We start from the raw sequence: 21,297 nt of genomic DNA, 5'->3' as shown, positions 1-21,297 counted from the left end.
ATCATTCTAAAAATACTAATGTTTTAAAATGTATTTTGGGAACAATCTGCTTGCCCTGTGTTTTTTCAGTATTTATTTACAGCAGGGTAAGATCCTCACACAGCTATAGTGGTAGAAATTTGAATTTACCGCTCAATGTAAAAAACACCAGAAAAATCAAGACTTTCACATTATCATTCATTTGAGAAGCTGGGTATTTATGAAAAGCACTGAGGAGGATGCACCTGTCTAAACTCTGGACGTGTAAATCTCTATGTCTGAGGTAGCTACTCTTCATGTTGCTAGAGGCTCTGCATGCAATCAACAGAAGGAAATGGGCATTGTGCGTGTGCAAGACACTCAATCTACCCTCAACCCTCAAAGTGCACACTTTCTGCCCTTTAATATAAAGGGAAAATAATGGCAGCTCAAATGTAAATTTTGTAAGATAAATTAGATGAATCTCACTTCATGTGTCCACAACGGTGTTATCACCCACCTTTCAGTACTGTAAGGACTGAAAACCCTAGAGGAGGAGTCTAAGCTTCTCACCTTTTAGGGTACGCATGGCCTTATTCTGCTTAGTTCTGTAGCATTCCCATAAGCACAATCTGCAATTTTTACAGTAAGCAGGAATATTTTTTCCCCATCATCATTCTTCCCATCAGTCCACTGCATTTTTTTGAGGTCAAGATGGTGTTCTAGAGTCACTGTGACTCAAGGTAACACAGAAATAAAAATCTATAGGAACGTCTGGGGTGTGTATGTGTATCAAATATACACAAAGATACACAACATGTGACAAACAGGAGGAATTAGAAGTTCATGCATTGTTGCAGATTTGTAATGTCACTGGGATTATTATAGAGCCATAGCAGAATTGCTTACGTGAATAGAGAGCTGCAATGGATAGGCACAGACTTTCCAGGAAAGACAGGAAGAGGAGGAAATTGTGCTCTATGCAGATGATTCTTCATTACAGTCATCCATAGTCAACAGAGAAAAGGTTGGCCAAAAACATAGGCTGAGGTTGGAAGGAAGGCCAAAAAGAAGAGACATGCTGGTGGATGTCTGTTACAGACAACTCAGTCAGGAAGAGAAAGTGAAAAAACAAACTTCTTTAAAATATTGGAAGACTCAGTTGCAGGCCTTCGTTCTCATGGGAGAATTTAACATCCCAACAACTTCTGGAAAAGCATCGTAGCATGATACCAATAATCTGGATTTCTAGAGTGTGTTGGGGACAATTTTTTTGATGCAGCTACTAGAGGAGATGCTCTGCTAGATCTGCTACTCATAAATAAGCAAGCAGTCACTAGTGATGTGATAGTCAACAGCAGGCTTGCCTGTAAGGACCATGAGATTGTAGAGTTTAGAGAAATAAAAGGAAGACAAGTAGCAAAATAAAGACCCTGGTCTTGAAGACAGCAGACTTAGGCTTGTTCAGTGAACTGATTCAGAGGGATGCCATGGTAGGTTGTCTTGAAAGACAAATGGGCCAGCAACAGCTGTTTGACCTCCAACAGCAGCCTTTTCAAGCACAAGAATAGTCCCTTCTGATGTGCAAGAAAACAAGCAGCAGATATGGCTTGGCTAAATAAGGAACTCCTAACCAAGCTCAAATGCAAAAAAAAAAAAAAAGTCTCGAGGCAGTGGAAATGGGAATAGGCTGCTTGGGAAGAACACAGAAGTATCACTCAGGCATGCCACAACAGAACTGGGAAAGTCAAACTGAAGCTCAAGTTAAAACTAGTGAGGGACATGAAGAAGAATAAGAGCTTCTATAAACAAATCAGCACAAAAATTAAGACCATGTTGGTCTTCTAATGAATGAAGCAGGTAACCTAACTAACATGGAAACATGGAAAAGGCTGAGACACTCAATGCTTCAGCCATTCCTAGCAGGGTCTGTTCTCAGCTCTCCCAGGTCCCTGGTGATGGCAAAACTTAGGGAAGAGCAGTACTACCCACTGTAGAAAAGAATCAAGTTAAGGACTACGTAAGTAAACTGGTCATACACAAGTCCCGAGATCCAGAGAGAATATATCTGAAGATGCTGAGAAGTCACTGACTTGGAGGCCATTCTACCTTCTCTGACAGATTGCGGTGACTGTGGGAGGTTCCTGATGCCTAGAAATAAGCAAATGTTACATTCTAAGGTAAGAAGGAGGATCAAGAAAGCTACAGGCCAGTCCAGCTCACCTCAGTCCTGGGAAGACTATGGAGCAGATCATCATGGAAGCCATTGCCATACATACGAGCAAAGAGAGGATGACTAAACAAAGCCACCATTTCTAAGGGCAAGTAGAATTTTGAGCTTCATTCTCAACACAACCCTAGACTTGTCATGCAAGTTAGCTAAGCCACTTTTCAGTTGCTCAATATCTTTTTCTGTATAATGAGTATCACATTACCCAGCACCCACTGGTGTTTTGAACTAACCTGATTAGCACTGATAATATGATCCAGCTCTTCAAGAAAGGATCTCAAAACTCTCTCCAGTGTCATTATCTGAAGGTATATGTCCTTCAGACACCTTTTATCTATCACATTAAATAATGACCTTTATAGACGAAAGAGTTCTGTAATTCGTGAACTTCAGTTTGTTTAGCACATCTCTTGCCGAAATGTCATATTTAAATTAGTATGCACACCATAAGAGCAGCCTCAAATAATTGAAAAATTCATATTCAAAATAATTTCAAAGTTAATAGGAGCTGATACCCTTGGCTCATTATTCTCTACTCCAGGAGAATGTACATTGGCATTATAAAAACAGAGCATTTCAAATTTGTGTGGGTCATTTCAGAACCAAGAGCTTTCTCAAGCACCTAACATTTTTACTCTGGGTAGTCATTCAAGGTCTGTCACCTGACTTTGAAGCACTGCAGTCATCTACAAGCTTTTCCCTTATGCACTTGAGAAGACTCATGCTCTGGGTAGACCTCAGACAAATTTGGTTCATGTCTGCTTTCATCATGAATAGGTTTAATGTGCATTTTGACTTTTCTGACAAGTATTATCTTTAGGCTCCTGTGAGATGCAGTTCTACATCAGCTCCTCCCCTCAAAAAGAGAATACTCCTTGTTTTTTCAAAACCAGCTGTTTATAATCAGTGGTTTGAATCTCGACTGGTTCTGCCTAGAAAGAAACAGTACTATAATCTCAATTAAACATTGATTTCACTCTTCCCAGAAGTACTGTACTCTCCAAGACCCACTATTGCCTTTTCCTTCATGGTGAAAAAATTGTTAATGATACCAATCAAGTGACACAAATGTCATTTCTACATTTTTGCTCTGTTCCAGGTCAGCAAGATTTCAACTGGAAAACAATGACATAGCAACTTTAAGAGTTCAGGGAAACAATTCTATGCAAAATGGAAATACTGCATAAAATTTAAGTGCAGTGAATCAGAAGGTGCTCTGATGAATGAGTTGGCACAAGGCGTTCATGACTGCTGTGCTTTATTTTTCTGCAGGTTGGAGATTGCCCAGGCAGTGCTGTGAAATGGACATGCCATTTATCCATTGCCTTCCGTCCTTGCAATTGCTAGGCACAACAAAGTAAATTAGGAAGAGTGGCAGCTGTCAATTAATTTTGATTTATTTTCAATTATTTTAATTTTCATACATAATTAGATTTATAATTCCCTTAATATGCTTGAAAATTACATTTCTCTTTTCAACCTTCCTTAAATAAAAGCTGAATCTTTTTTCTATTGAAAGCTACACACCCTTACTTCTAGTGGAAGAAAAGCAAATTTGGCTTTTATGGCATACTCCTCCACTTTCCTTGGCAACAAATGTGTTTGTTTAGCCACACAACTGAGAACTTCCACTTCCTTTTTATAACATAGGTAGACAACTGTGCTAAATTTCTTGCTTTCCTAGTATGACCTTACATTGTGTGTATGAAATATTAGTGTTTGCAAACATATTGGATTTCCTAGCAGTCTTCTCCCAAGTTTGAATACTACTAGATCATTCTCTTTAGTTTAGCATCAACTGAAATTGGTTGAGGAAAGATTAGTCAATCATTAAGAGCCAACTGCAAAATAAGCTTGGAGTTATTTTGTACTGGAGCTTAAATATGTACTGTTTACAGGGTGAAAAATTACTAATGATAGGAAAATACACACATAATTAAATACATATAAACATATAGTTAAATCATAGAATCATAGAATCATTAAGGTTGGAAAAGACCTCTAAGATCATCGAGTCCAACCGTCAACCCAATACTACCATGCCCACTAAACCATGTCCCTCAGCGCCTCATCTATACGGCTTTTAAATACCTCCAGGGATGGTGACTCAACCACTTCCCTGGGCAGCCTCTTCCAAGGCCTGACCACTCTTTCAGTAAAGAAATTTCTCCTAATGTCCAATCTAAACCTCCCTTGGCACAACTTGAGGCCATTTCCTCTCATCCTATCGCTAGTTACTTGGCAGAAGAGACCAACACCCACCTCGCTACAACCTCCTTTCAGGTAGTTGTAGAGCGCGATGAGGTCTCCCCTCAGCCTCCTCTTCTCCAGACTAAACAGTCCCAGTTCCCTCAGCCGCTCCTCATAAGACTTGTGCTCCAGACCCTTCACCAGCTTCGTTGCCCTTCCTCTGGACACGCTCCAGCACCTCAATGTCTTTCTTGTAGTGAGGGGCCCAAAACTGAACACAGTATTCGAGGTGTGGCCTCACCAGTGCCGAGTACAGGGGCACCATCACCTCCCTACTCCTACTGGCCACACTATTTCTGATACAGGCCAGGATGCCATTGGCCGCCTTGGCCACCTGAGCACACTGCCGGCTCATGTTCAGCCGGCTGTCAATCAGCACCCCCAGGTCCTTTTCCTCTGGGCAGCTTTCCAGCCACTCTTTCCCAAGCCTGTAGCATTGCATGGGATTGTTGTGACCCAAGTGCAGGACCCGGCACTTGGCCTTGTTGAATCTCATACAATTGGCCTCAGCCCATCGATCCAGCCTGTCCAGATCCCTCTGCAGAGCCTTCCCACCCTCCAGCAGCTCAACACTCCCGCCCAACTTGGTGTCGCCTGCAAACTTACTGAGGGAGCACTCGATCCCCTCATCCAGATCGTTGATAAAGATATTGAACAGGACCGGCCCCAGTACTGAGCCCTGGGGAACACCGCTCGTGACCGGCCGCCAAATGGATTTAACTCCGTTCACCACAACTCTCTGGGCTCGGCTGTCTAGCCAGTTTTTTACCCAGCAAAGAGTGTACCTGTCTAAGCCATGAGCCGCCAGCTTCTCTAGGAGAATGCTGTGAGAGGCAGTGTCAAAGACTTTACTGAAGTCCAGGTAGACCACATCCACAGCCTTTCCTTCATCCACGAGGTGGGTCACCTGGTCATAGAAGGAGATCAGGTTGGTCAAGCAGGACCTGCCTTCCATGAATCCGTGCTGGCTGGGCCTGATCCCCTGGTTGTCCCGCACATGGCTTGTGAGCACCCTCAAGATGAACTGCTCCATGATCTTCCCCGGCACCGAGGTCAGGCTGACTGGCCTGTAGTTCCCCGGATCCTCCCTCCAGCCCTTCTTGTAGATGGGTGTCACATTGGCTAGCCTCCAGTCATCCGGGACCTCCCCAGTTAACCAGGACTGCTGGTAAATGATGGAGAGTGGCTTGACAAGCTCCTCCGCCAGCTCCCTCAGTACCCTCGGGTGGATCCCATCTGGCCCCATAGACTTGTGAGTGTCCAGGTGGCATAACAGGTCGTTAACTTCTTCCTCTTGGATTATGGAGGGTTTATCCTGCTCTCAGTCCCTGTCTTCCAGCTCAGGGGGGCTGAGTACCCCAAGGATAACTGGTCTGACTATTAAAGACTGAGGCAAAGAAGGCGTTGAGTACCTCAGCCTTTTCCTCATCCTTGGTGACAATGTTCCCCCCTGCACCCAATAAAGGATGGAGATCCTCCTTGGCTCTCCTTTTGTCATTAATATACTTGTAAAAGCATTTTTTGTTGTCTCTCACGACAATGGCCAGACTGAGTTCTAGATGGGCTTTTGCCTTTCTAATTTCCTCTCTGCATGACCTAACGAGATCCCTGTACTCTTCCTGAGTTGCCTGCCCCTTCTTCCAAAAGTGGTAAACTCTCCTTTTTTCCCTGAGTCCTAGCCAGAGTTCCCCATTCAGCTAGGCTGGTCGTCTTCCCCGCTCGTTCTTCTTACGGCACATGGGGACAGCCTGCTCCTGCGCCTTTAAGACTTCCTTTTTGAAGAACGTCCAGCCTTTCTGGACCCCTTTGCCCTTCAGGACTGTCTCCCAAGAGACCCTCTCAACCAGTGTCCTGAGCAGGCCAAAGTCCGCCCGCCGGAAGTCCATGGTAGCGGTTTTGCTGGCCCTCCTAACTTCACCAAGTATTGAGAATTCTATCATTTCATGGTCGCTAAGCCCAAGATGGCCTCCGACCACCACATCTCCCACCAGTCCTTCTCTGTTTGTGAACAGCAGGTCAAGCAAGACACCTCCCCTAGTAGGCTTACTTACCAGCTGTGCCAGAAAGTTATCTTCCACCCACTCCAGGAACCTCCTCGACTGTTTCCTCTCTGCCGTGTGGTTATTTCTGGCAGACGTCCGGAAAGTTGAAGTCCCCCACAAGAACAAGGGCTAGCGACTGGGAGACTTCTGCCAGCCTCTGGTGGAATATTTCGTCTGCCTCCTCATCCTGGTTAGGTGGTCTATAGCAGACTCCCAGCAGGATATCTGCCTTGTTGGCCTTCCCCCTCATCCTTACCTACAAGCACTCGACCTCGTCATCACTGCCATTGAGCTCTAGACAGTCGAAGCACTCCCTAACATACAGGGCTACCCCACCGCCTCTCCTTCCTCGCCTGTCCCTTCTGAAGAGCTTATAGCCATCCATTGCAGCACTGCAATAGTGAGACTCATCCCACCATGTTTCCGTGATGGCGACTAAGTCATAGCTACCCCGCTGCACAATGGCTTCCAGCTCCTCCTGTTTGCCGCCCATGCTGCGTGCATTGGTGTAGGTGCACTTGAGCTGGGCTACCGATTTCGCCCCCAACATTGGCGTGCTACCTCTAGGCTCTTCCCTAGCGAGCTTGGTTTTATCCCCTTCCCCCTTCGAACCTAGTTTAAAGCCCTCTCAATGAGCCCCACCAACTCATACGCAAGAATCCTTTTCCCCCTGTGAGACAGCTGAACTCCGTCCGTCGCCAGCAGGCCCCGTGCCGTGTAAACCTCCCCGTGGCCAAAGAAGCCAAAATTCCGCCGATGGCACCAGCCCCTAAGCCATGTGTTGATCCGATGAGTTTTCCTGTTCCCTTCAGTATTCCTCCCTGCCGCTGAAGAGATTGAGGAAAACACTACCTGTGCTCCTCATCCTTCCACCATTCGCCCCAGCGCCCTGAAGTCCCTTTTGATAGCTTCGGGACTTCTCTCTGCAACCTCCTCACTGCCAGCCTGTGTAACCAATAGCGGGTAGTAATTGGAGGCCTGTACGACCAGGGAGTTTCCTAGTAATGTCCTTAACCCAGGCCCCAGGGAGGCAGCAGACTTCCCTGTGGGATGGGTCTGGCCGACATATTGGGCCCTCCGTCCCCTCAGAAGGGAATCACCTATGACAATTACCCTCCTTTTTTTCTTAACGGAGGCAGTCATAATGCGTGGAGCTGACTGCCTCGCCTCAGGCAACCCCCTGGATGGGCCTTCATCTACGTCCTCGTTTGTCTGGCCCTCAAGATCCAGAGCCCTGTATCTGTTGTGTAGGGGCAGCTGGGAAGGTTGAGGTGAGGGAGGCCGGGCGGAGATTTGCCTGGCTCCCCGAGCAGGGACCTCTGTCCATTCCCCTCCGTCGCCTGGGTCTCCGCCTTCTGCCTGGTGGCAAGAGGGCAGGGTATCTTCCGCTTCTTGTGGAGCCTCCATGTGCTGCCCTTGCCTCAGGGATGGTAGGGTGCAGCTCCACCAATCTATCTCCCTCTCACACTCCCTGATACTCCTTAACCTCTCCACTTCCTCCTTCAGCTCTGCCACCAGGCTGAGCAGATCATTAATGATGATGTGAGTTTAAAATTTCTTTCAAGCTAATGCTCTGTATTCTTAATATTGTAATCATACGGTCAGGTCAGGGGTTCTTCCATGACTTCTAACTGCAGATTTACCTCCAGCTTTGTTTTCTGACGTATATGGAAATGAAACATTAACAACAGTCTCCAGCAATAATCCTATGTATAGCTTGCCATGAGCGTGTGCTGGAGATACAGACACATTCTACGCATTCTACATTGGGACAGACTGAAAGGAAAAACAAGAAACCAACCTTGCTTGCTAGTTACAAACACACATGGAGAACAGATGTTTCCTTTGTTTTCCCTGTACTAGCTTGTCTAGGAGTTAAAAAATCCAAGGCCATTAATAACAGAGGAACCAGAGAACTCCATGAAGTTTTGCCAGGTTATAAAATATACAAAACAATACTGAAAATCAAGGGGAATATAGACAACCACACAAATATTAGTAAAGTGTAATGCTCTCGTAACATGTGTGAAACTTATATTAAGAAAGTGAGTATATTGTAGCAACTACAACTGGAGCACAAAGGGTTAGTAGGCTAGCATGAAAATTTCTCCACCTAACCAGGGAAAGTTTCTCTATAAAAAGAATTAGAGATTTCTTAAACCAAAGGGATTCTTTAGATTTAAAATAGCTTCACAATTTTTATTCAGCATGCTGAATCGTTAGATCTTATTTAATTCCAAGCAAGTCACTAACCGACTGGCAACTTGGGAGAAGAACATACCTGGACAGAACCACAGCCACTGTTGAACCAGCGGGAACACACTTATGCTGTCCTTGAAGCAAAGCACAAATCACATTCACCACTAGTTCACAGCTGGCATAAATACCTATCATGCACTATTCTTTCTGCTACATGATCATCAGACAACCACAGTCACTTTGGTTTTAACATGAACCAGACAATAGAGTTATTTGATTTTTGTAAGGTATTTGCAGTCACTACATATCCTCCTGTACTGCCCCATACCTCCCTGACAGATGAGGGAGATGAGGATCAGAGGTAGGTATATGTATGGATATGTTTATGATACAGTGACAGGAAACCACAAGAAGTGGTAGGACTGTCAAATGCACTCAGCAGTTATACACACACACATATGTACTCATCACATCATTTATTTATTGCCAGAAAGGGGTTTTCTGCTTTCCACTCATCCCAGATGTTCAGTGCTGAATAAAAACCTGTCCGTTTATGCCCTCTAGTTAGACTTCAGTTGATGATTCAGTTCACTGTTTATCAAGGGACAGTCCACCTCCTGCCAAGAAAACAGGCAGACTAAACACATACATCACCATTGCTTCTGAATACATGATTGCTACTTCTTAGGCATATGCTACATTTACTGGTCAGTGATACTGGGGCCGGTTCCTTCATGCTACTAACAGAAAGGACTAATCACGTAATTGCTTTACAGAGAACCACAGAACGTCGGCTTCCACAGGTTGAAAGCAGAATCAAGAGGGGCAAAAATTTAGGAAATTCATGGAATTCAAAGTAAAAATCCCAATTTTTTTGTAAATATAGTCATACTTCAGCACTTTCCCATATGACATTGTATACTGAAATATTAACTTACAACTTTTTTTTCAGATGAAGATCAAAACATGAAAGCGCAGAATGGTTGAGGTTAGAAAGGACCCCTGGAGGTCTTCTGGTCCAACCCCCCTGCTCAAGCAGGGCCACCTAAAGCCAGTTGCCCAGGACCATGTCCAGATGACTTTTGAATATCTTCAAGGACGGAGACTCCACCACTTCCCTGGACAACCTGTGCCACTGCTCAGTCACCCTCACAGTAAAAAAGTTTCTCCTTATGCTCAGACAGAGCCTCCTGTGTTTAAACTTGTGCCCATTGTCTCCTGTCCTGTCACCGGGCCCCACTAAAAAGATCCTGGCTCCATCCTTTTGCACCCTTTCTTCAGGTATTTATATACATTAATAGGATCTTCCTGAGCCTTATCTAGTCTAAGCAGTGCCAGCTCTCTCAGCCTTTCCCCATATGAGAGATGCTCCAGTCCCTTACTCTTCTTAACGGCTCTTTTCTGGACTCTTTCCAGTACGTCCATCTCTCCCTTGTAGTGAGGAGCCCAGAACTGAACACGGTACTTCAGGTGGGAGCTACTGTAAGTTTAAAAAAAATCTTAATGTTCTGTAATGTTGGACAGTTGGATGTTTCTATCCTGCACCTTACATTGCAACACTTTCTTCCAAGCTCACTGCAAAACCAGAATTTTGAGACTTAAAGGTCTTACACAAAATTTAATTTCACCGCAACGTGCTGATCAAGACTTAAAGCAATCCAAGGGAGTACTGCCACTGACTTAGTTGGGAATAGGATACTACTAACTCAGCAAATAAGAACAGTAGAAAGAAAACAGGAAAAACAATCTGATCTATCACAACTCTGTCACCAGTGGATAGTTACAAGAAACCTCACAGGTAAAACTCAGGAGGCCCATACACTTGGGAAGCCGGCACTTCCCAACTACCTACCAGCAGTCCTCTCCATTGCTATCAGCCAGCTAGGAGCTTTCTACATTAGTGCACTCAGGCCACAATCCCCACCCTGTGCCCATATATTGAACCAAATATATTCAAGTATTGCCAGGCAGCAATAGTTTTGGTAGCCATAATGCTTACTTAAATAATCACACTGAATCAGGGTGAGTTTTAACTAATTTTACCTCTGAGGATGGAACGGAGATGCACCAGAGCATATCTGATTACTCAAAGTCAAACTACAAGGCTAAAGAAGCAAGCCACAGCAGGACTAAAGCTGCTGCTGTCAGAATTTGTTTACACTGTCTGATCATACAGTCAATGTGTCACTCACAGAGTTCAGTTCATGATACAAATATGTATGAGACTACCAGTAAATTAGTGTAGGTTTAATTCACTGAAGCATGTCTGTCATACCGTCACACTTATGCTACTCTTATTGTCTCTTTAGGTGAGTATGAAATTTTTGGATGATTATATAAATAATTCCTTAAAACATGAGTGTCGTGGTTTAACCCCAGCCAGCAACTAAGCACCATGCAGCCGCTCACTCACTCCCCGCCAGTGGGATGGGGGAGAGAATCAGAAGGGTAAAAGTGAGAAAACTCATGGGTTGAGATAAAGACAGTTTAATAGGGAAAGCAAAAGCCACGCGTGCAAGCAAAGCAAAACAAGGAATTCATTCACTGCTTCCCATGAGCAGGCAGGTGTTCAGCCATCTCCAGGAAAGCAGGGCTCCATCACACATAATGGTTACATGGGAAGACAAATGCCATCACTCCAAACGTCCTCCCCCTTCCTCCTTCTTCCCCCAGCTTTATATGCTGAGCATGATGTCGTATGGTATGGAATACGCCACTGGCCAGTTGGGTTAGCTGTCCTGACTATGCTCCCTTCCAGCTTCTTGTGCACCTGGCAGAGCACGGGAAGCTGAAAAGTCCTTGACTAGGGTAAGCACTACTTAGCAACAACTAAAACATCCCTGTGTTATCAACATTATTCTCATACTAAATACAAAACATAGCACTATACCAACCATTAGGAAGAAAATTAACTCTATCCCAACTGAAACCAAGACAATGAGATAACCAATTTATTTGCTGGGTAGTTTCAATCACAATTAGGGATTACAATCGGCTAGAGTTAACCAAAAGCTCAGCCACATCCAGAGAGGAAAAAGAGGATATAATGACCCCTTACTACTTCCTCCATTAGCTGTCTATATCAGTATATCAAACTATGGCAACAAAAAGAATTAAGACAAACTAAGTACAACCCCCACCCCGTTTACTCCACTAAAGTTTAAGCAATTCTTATATTCAGAAGGGATTTTTCTGTTTGTGTAACTTGATGCACTGAAGAGGATGGTATTGAAAACTTCGCTTTTCTTGTCATTTACTCCCATCACATTCTAATAGTGATGGAAATTTCAAATTCACTTCCATGTTGTGTGCTTGAGTATTCCCAGAAGAGCTGATGTTTGAGCAGTCTGAAATGTTTGGGATTTTTTTACACCTATTTTGCAGGGGAAATAGTGCAGTGAATTTGAAGCAACTGTGCCCCCCCACCCCTCCCCCACCCAACAGCCACTCAGGTGTGGAGCAACTTTAAAGCAGTAACAGAAACAGAAAGAAATTAAGCAGATCGCTACCAGCCATTTGATGGTCATTGATGTTTTGTCCCTCTCTTACTCATAAAAATTACACATCTTTCTATGTTGGTTTCATAATCAGGGATTTTGAAGACCTTGTATCAGCCACCACTATTTCTGTAGTCCAACTGTCATAAAAACATGCTTTCCTTTACATTTAACTAATACCTTAGCTGCCAATGAACAATCCCAGAAAGTAACAGATGTCCATGTTAAAGAAACTGGAAAACTAACCACCTTGGAGTCTTGTAGCCTCAGGAAACCCACGTCCATGGTAAACTCCCTTTCCATGCCCCATGTTTACCACTTCCCATGCCTGTTAGTCCTGGAAAAGCAGAAGCGAAAGAACTTATACAGATGATTCAGCTACTTTAGTAGGACTGGCCACAATACAGGTGCTACATTCTTCTTTCTAACCCCCATAGTAAGTACATAGCTTCTTGTGACACTATGAACAGGTACACGAATTCCTGGGTTTGTATCTCTATCATGGTGCAAAACATAGGACCAAATCACAAGCGTCATGCTTTAAACTCAGTGACAACTCTGTTTCATCAAAGCTCAGTAAGAAAATCAAAGAGGAAAACACTTCTGGTAAGATTTGTGAGCCACAAAAAATGGATTGTTTGTTGGTAATGATCAGAAGAATTTTGTTTCTTTTCATAACAAAGCTATTTGAAATAAAATGTGCCTAAACACAATTAAATTACTCTATACTACAAACAGCAAATGAATGGAAATATTAAAGAATGAAGATCATCTTCCAGAAAATCCCGTCTCTGGAGGTCCAAATGAACATGTAATTCAATGAGTTCTTAATGTGATGCTGTAGTTAAAAAAAAAAAAAAGACGGGTGTGCTTAGATGTACATGTAAGAATAGTAAGAAAAATAGATTTAATCTCACAGGCAGAGCATAATGAAGTATCATGTCCTTAAGAACCAAAACAGACACAATAATACAGAAGCACCTCTGCAGGGAGAAAATGGACTTCACAGAACGGCCTCCAGTTTAACAGAGAACAAGTCTAACAAGAATGGATGGCTGGAAATTATGATTAGGCAATTTAAAATTAACAACTTTGGGTATTTGATGGGGCAAGTCATCATGAAGTAGTGATACCGCTCCTATGGATATTTTCAGATTAAGTCTGATACACTTTTATGAGATGCTCACAGCACATTCCTCAGAAGTCTCACAAGCCACATATAATTTTTCCATGTCCTTATCCCAGCATTCCTTTATAGCTTATATAAGAAAAACAATACAATTACCTTTATCCATATTGAAGAACAAATAGGTGGTCTTAGGCTATTTGATTAAATCCTGATCTATCAAGCAAAGCTAGTGTTTGGTATTCATGAAGCTCTTAGCACCTTGGCTATTTTAAACCTGGGAAAATATTCTACAACACTGAGTTAGGCATTAATGGTACATTGCATTGGTTATACAGAAGAAAATATTAAAACAATATATTGTGTTTCTTCACCTAGAAGAATTACATGTGTCAGGAAATCCCTACACTATGAATACCTCCCCTGTTAAAATGGATTTTAGCCTTGGTTCTACTTGCTTATTCCAAAGATTCAGTAATCATACATTTTGATTGCTATAATTTACATATACTTAAGCACTAGCTAACTCTCCAGGAGCAAAATTGCACCAACTCATCTTGAAGAAACTTTTCTTCTAAATCACAAATGTACTGGCATACAGAGTAACACCATAAACATAACACAGAAAAGTATTCACTCCTCATCCACATTATACTGCACAATATGAAATAGAATCTTTTTTTTCTTTCCCCCAAATAAAATATAAAACCACAGTAAAAACAAATCAGAAATTACCAGGGTTATCCTATATTCTCTTCCACTCCTTAAAGGCATCTTTCTTTTATTTATTCTACTACTTTTGGATACTTTTCGTTTTGCCATTTAGCAAACCAGCCTAATGCCACCAAATCTCTAGCTGCTCCATCAGTGTCATCTTATGGATAGGACAGCTGGTTAAACATCTTCCCAAAAAGTTACACTAAGTTATTGGGCAGCTACATTTTGTCAATTTGACATTTTAAAAAGGGGCAAAACTAAATGAGAATGAAATGAGTAAATTTTAACCTTATTTCTGTTGGGCACTGCAGGAAAGTCAGGGACCTGAGAGGACGCAGACTGAAGGAGGATTCTAGCAGAACTCCTGCCTTTGCCTTTTTTACAGGGGTAGGTAGATGAGAACACTTGGGATACACAAAAAAAAAAACCAGCAAAGAAAACTAGATCTAAAATTAGGTGCTGAAAGATACTTAGTTGCAGGCAGAAGTAAAATAAGCCCCAAAATAAACCTACACTATTTAAAATGGTAAGAGCACTATTAGATGAGACCAAGGTAACTAAGACGATTAATAGGAAATAGAAGCCTGTGACAGCCATTTATGGGAAGATGATGAAAACAGTAAGTTAAATGATGGGAATTTTAAAACCTTAGAGTAAGTCAGTCAAAACACATGAGATCTTAACAAAAGAATATCCTGGTGGACCACTACCATAAAGAATGGTAGAAAGTCAAAGAAAATTTATGTTATATTCAAAGTGAACGAGCTAGTAAGATCTGCAATAACTTGTAATAATACTTGTGAATAAAAAGGGAAAGCATTCTAGTCAAAATTTCAAAACACAATTAAAACTGAGTGAAGAACCAACAAATATCATCCACTTAATCTCTGTAGACATAGGTCATTTTGATAGAACCCTGTTGAACAGTACTGAGGTAAAGTTCAATACCAAAGAAAAAGGTAACTGGACAAAGAATACCAGCTGCAAGATAGGAGACAAAATAGAAAAAAAAAATGAAGTATCTAGGTGAAGAAATCTAAAGTATCTATGTGATATATTCATTCCTCCAGTAATTTATGACCTTAGAGAAGAGAGCACTTTTCAATTACTATCCAATAGCATCCTGGCTTGTATCAAAAATAGCGTGGCCAGCAGGACTAGGGAAGTGATTGTTCCCCTGTACTTGGCACTTGAATACTGTGTTCAGTTTTGGTCCCCTCACTACAAGAAGGACATTGAGGTGCTGGAGCGCATCCAAAGAAGGGCAATGAAGCTGGTGAAGGGTCTAGAGAGCAAGTCCTATGAGGAGCGGCTGAGGGAACTGAGGTTGTTTAGTCTGGAGGAAAGGAGGCTGAGGGGAGACCTTATCACTCTCTACAACTACCTGAAAGGAGGTTGTAGCGAGGTGGGTGTTGGTCTCTTCTGCCAAGTAGCAAGGGATAGTACAAGAGAAAACGCCCTCAAGTTGTGCCAAGGGAGGTTTAGATTGGGTATTAGGAAAAATTTATACACTGAAAGGGTTATCAAGCTTTGGAACAGGCTGCCCAGGGAGGTGGTTGAGTCACCATCCCTGGAGGTATTTAAAAGACTTACAGGTATGGTGCTTAGGCACACGGTTTAGTGATGGACTTGGCAGTGTTAGGTTTACATTTGGACTTGATGATCTCACAGGTCTTTTCCAACCTAAATGATTCTATGATTCTATGATTCTAAATAACAAAAACAATGACCATAACAGAAGAAACAACTGGAGGATCTCATAAGAGAGAATGAGCTTATATAGACCAAAATGTTTTTAAAGCTAGGGTGTGGTATTAATTACGGCCCATGTAAAGGGGTGGTTAGACAGAATTCCCAAGGATCTGGGAGCAAGTCAGCTTGGAAAAAATAGCGGACATTTTAAGGCAAGGATCATTTATTAGTGCAAGATCTAGACCTTCCTTCAAAGATGGCATTTTGAGGCAGGCCTTTTAAGGGCAGACAAATAATTCCATGGAGAGTAAAAAACATCTATTAACAGGACACAATTCTAGAAAACAAATGCTGGCTTGTTATAGACAACCTTTCTGAGTCACTGCAGTTTCTCCTGGTGACATTTCTCTGCCTCTAAGAAAACATTCCAGTCAAAAAATTGGAGAGACCTAGAAGGAAAAGATGGATGTTGAGAACTGCAGACTCTGATTGAGTGTCAGTATCAGGTGGTATTTTTTCTTAATTTTCTAGAAGAGAGAATTTAAAATTTCTGTCATTGATAGCATTAGGCTTACAGATGCTAGAAAACCAGATGAATGCAGAACTAAGACAGTTTGTAGAAGCTGAGTTACTTTACTTATGTAACTACCCCATTATTTTTCTTGTCAGATGTCTTTTCAGATCATCAACAGTAGTTAAGTCCCTAATGTTGGAGCAACATTAGAAAAGTTTCCAATGGGGACTAAGCTCTTGCATAGGCAAGATCTCTTGCCTCATATCATAAAGAGGGTGGTAGAAAATAGATGGTGTTTTAGACTGACTTGCTGTTTTATTGTTCTTCCTGCTTTTAGTTTATGATCACTGTTTGGAGACAAAAAGAAAAAAAAAAAAAAGGATCTCCTAATTGAAACACCCTCCCTGAATTCCAAGCAGAGACTAGATGAGGAGGAAGCAAATGCCTTTTGTACAGGAAGCCTGAGAAAACAGATCACAGAAGACACAAGGGTGATGTAAGAAACAGGACATCTGTCTAAAATTACCTCAGCCACCCAAGTCCTACGACTCCCCATCCAACAAGGACCTGTGACCAGAAGCTGGTCAATAGGGGTTTATGGCTACAGTGTGAATTGTCTAATCATACATAACTTTTTCACTTCACCTTTGCAATAGCACCTTGGTGAACTAATCTTACCTTAAAGCTGTTATCAAAAAGCAGTATTTCTCAGTTTCAGATTATCCCTAAAATTGTGTAGGTTTTCTTTGGAAAGGACTTTTACCTTGTAATGATTACTACTCCCTCTGCACAAGTGAAATAAGTGTTACCATAAGACAAAAAAAAAAAAATCTGAAAGATAGGCCAAGAAGTAGCATTCATTTTTATCTGTTTGGGCCTTCCTGCACCTGAAGGTTGAATATGGAGAGGTGCACCCTATTTTAATTCTTGGTTAGTCTCTTCACTAAACTGATCGTATGTATTTCTCAGCTGCACTTGGTTTTGTTTGAATTTTAGTGAGGCTTGTATACATCATACTGTCAGCTTCTCGGCATAAACAGCACACAAAAAAAAACCATATAAACTTATTGATGAGTTCCTTATAAAAAAACATACTGTCAACACTATTTTTTATTTTATGCTCTAATTTGGGGCAATTGACATTGTCAGAAAGCTGAAATAGAGTAAAATACAGAGACTATTGTGGCAATTTTTAAATAATTTATCATCCAGATCTTGGAAGAGCAGTCTTCGTTGTCTTAACAAGGAGCATTTGTTACCCAAAGAGTGTAAGTGAAGTGAGAAACTGTGGAGAGAAGAAAGATTTAATGCACAAGTCCTTTAAAGTTCACAGGAAAACAGAACAACTTTCCTATTTTATTTACTTTGCCTTTTTGCTGAAAGTAGGGAGAATTCTTTAGAGTAAATAAAACAGGTTACCTGGTCTTTATTAGTCTACTAACAATTCTATGTCAAACTAGCATAAAAAATGTTAGCAACTTATGCATTTGTGAAAGAGTTAATTACTGTCTTTAAATGCTTTATTGAGCATAAATCTACTTAAACTGCTCTATTTCCTAAAATAAGACACACACCTAGGCCAACATTTCCAAGAACAACACTATCTAAGCAAACATTTCCTAATTTTTGCCTTGGTTTTTCAGTTTTATCCACACCTATAAAACTTAACCCTCAAAATGCAACTAAGCAAAGAAGAAAAGTGTCAGAGCTGAAAATATATTCTGAAAGATAGAATACAAACCTTAAATATTTGCATAAAGGAATTATGTATACAAGTAGCATTAAACAGCTATACTTGGAGGATATAGACTGTGAATGCAGAAGTTACTTTCAGTGTCTTCTACATTCTGGAGGCTATTAGAATTCACATTAAACATCAGTTTTGCTAGGCTTGAAAACGTCACATTAATGTTCCTTCATTTTTTATATATTGTGTGAACAGTAGTGGAGAAAACAATATTGAATAATCATTAAACAACTGGGGAAGATTATGTATAGTCTGTGTGTTTTCAAACAACACTATCATTCCTCTTTCTAATATGTCTTGTTCTTACTTCATGGTTAAGAATTAATAACGGGCTTAATCAAAACTTTCAACAATTCAACATTAGTGAGGATAAACTATGAGAAAAACGAATTAGTTATAAAATTATATTATGCAAAGAATAAAAGTAAAACAAAATTGCAATTCGTTTCTCTTTTTGATCTTGTTCTTACATGAAAAATGCTCCACCATCACCACTCAACATTTATGGGTTTTGTATGTTTAAATTGATCAAGAAAAATTTTCAACTCCTCAGCAACCTAGTTTCCTAGACACTAAAACTACTTATTTTTACCTTTGACTATTCAACAATCATGGGCAGTAATGCTTATCAAAAAAAAAAAAAGAAAAAAAAAAAAGAAAAAATCAAACTTCACAAAGAATCTGTAGAGTCAATTATGGCAAGAGTTTACCTAAATAGACACTGATCAGCACTGAATCAGACACTGAATCCACAAGCATTAACTGCAAAGAAATCCAAATACATGAAATAAATAGACACACTGAAACATTATTTGAAAATTCCACAATAAAATTGAAATCCATTCATTTCATTCAAACTAATTGTTCATGATTTCCCTCAGCCTGAATGTACATAAATTTAAGACACGAATTTATTTCTGATGGATATTCTGACATTCGCAACAATTACCACATCACTAAACAGCCATACCCAAACCCATGTAGTGCATGTGCCCTTACTCTTTCATGTATTAAATCAGGTTCGCAATACATGTATGAAGTTGCAAATCTGAGTATCAAGTTCAGCTTCCTCTCTTCTTTTCCTTAAAGCCAAAAAAGAAAGGCTATACAAATTGCTTGATGCATTTAAATCTATGGAAGACATGTATGCACAGAGCAAACTACAATGTTTAGAGGATCTAGAAAGCTTAGTGTAAAATGGTCTGGGCAGCCACGGAAGACAAAGAAATAAAAAAAAAAAAGTTCAAGAAGTATACAAGATTCTAAAGGTCAAAATGTATCTCTAAAGCTAACAAATGGTTTTAGTACAAAATTGTACTTCTCAGTAAATGGAGGATACAATGTTCCGAGACACATTTGAATCCTTCCTTTGAAACCAATGTGAAAAAGAGCTTGATAGGAAGTAAAAAAAGAAACTCCACTTTTTCCTTCCTCTTGGAACATGCCGTTACAAATGGAAGCTGGGAAGAAAAGAAGTTTGATACTTCATGACCTTCCTGTATGCTATACTGTAATATGTAACCACCAATAACAGAGAGAAACTTCTTTCCAACAGAGGTCTAATAATGCCACCTTGAGGTCCAATTCTCCCTCTTTAGACTGCAGGCTTGAGAAGACCAGTTCAGAAGAGCATGATGTTCATTACTTAAGCAACAAATTACTACAAAACTAATAAATCAAATAACCAGTAACCTAATTAACTAGTAAACACATCACTACTTTTAATTTGCAATTACATCATTGTACACACTAGCACACACAACTACAAAGCTGCTATTTGTCGATCTTAAAACCTATGAACCACACAACCACTACTGAACTACAAATCACTCTCATACAAGGGTAGAGACCTACCCCTCCTTGCTCTAGCCTCCCACACCAAGTCTTTTGAAAGCAGACCTGATTGAGAGTCCAGTAGGTTGACCAAGAGGGGGTTCCTCCAGGTAGGCTTGGATCTGCAGGTCAGCCTCTGCAAAAATGTGCACTCCTACCACCAGAAGGAGATCCCCCTCTGCTCTTCATCAACTGACTTCATACCTCCCTTTCTGTTTTTTTCCCATTTAGGGACCTTCCTTTTTGACTTCCTCGTACCACCACGGCTCCTAAAAAATAAACAACCTGCCCTAAGTGTTTTTTCCAGTTTTTCTATATCTGTACCTAAATCTGGTGTTTCTTATGTCATTATCTGGTAAATCACAGCTTTATATGATGTTACTTATATATAGTAAATACAGGTATAGTTACTTTCATGGAATAGCAAGGGGCCAGCTGCTCCCTAAGCAGTGGGGAAGCTGGGAGCTAAGGGGGATCTCCGGGCTGCCAGAGCATCAGCCTTGTCACCTAGGGCCCATCCCACATGCCAAGGAGGGAGCAGAGCAGGTTGGGTGGAGGGGGCCCAGCTTCGAGTCCAGATCACCATGGGAGTCCGTGATGAGGCAGGTCTGACATTAAACTGGGAAATCAGGATCAGATCATGGTTCAGACAGTCTGGTGACTGCCAGGCAGGTCAATAGCAACAAGGCAGGTCTAACATCAAGCCGGGAAGAGACCCCACAGGTCAGTACAAACAAGGTCCACAGCCAGGCAACAGGCACAGCTGTGATGGGGTTGCAGACAGACCCACCTCCAGTGTCAGTGGGCTGATAGCCCCAGGTCAAGCTGAAGTGAGGCTCCTGGGCCCACAGCAGCACTGGTGGAGGTCCCAGGGGAGAATGGTCAGGGCCAGGAAGCCCCACTTGGCACCCTCAGGGCCCTGACAGTTACCGAGGCACTGTTTGTCTTTCAAGGTCCTACTTCCCAAAAGGTTCCAAAACCATCTGCGTCATAGTGGTTACATTATTGTTTGCCTCACATGCTCCCTAGAACAAATCATTCTATGTAGCCTTGATACCCATGCCTAGGTCCAGTTAAATTTAAACATTTTCTTACCTTATACACAGAGAATCTATACACCTGAGCAACATGGTTTTTACACACTTTTGTGCTCACAGAGCATCCTGCTTTCTATGGTAGCTCCTTGATTGAGATCATTGACCTTGAAACACTCCTTGGGCAATATCCTGGTTCCTTTCAAGGATCTTAGCTGGTGCCTGGTACTCCATAAGGGTCTTCTTGCTCACAAAGTCAAAATAGCCTTTAGAAGGTGGCCTGCTGGTTATCTGCCACTTAAGAGACATAACTGATTTTTTGCTTGAAGTTTTTCCTTTAAGATCTATTTGACTTATGAACATCACGAAAACAACATATGTATTTCAGAACTGAAATACAAGTACTCCAAAATCTCATCTTAATTTGAATTTTACTCTTGTAAAACACAAATCACTTT

Source organism: Calonectris borealis, chromosome 1 (assembly GCF_964195595.1).
Source record: "Calonectris borealis chromosome 1, bCalBor7.hap1.2, whole genome shotgun sequence".
Taxonomy (NCBI): Eukaryota; Metazoa; Chordata; class Aves; order Procellariiformes; family Procellariidae; genus Calonectris; species Calonectris borealis.
The sequence above is the reverse complement of the archived record's forward strand: the minus strand, read 5'-3'. Positions refer to the sequence as shown.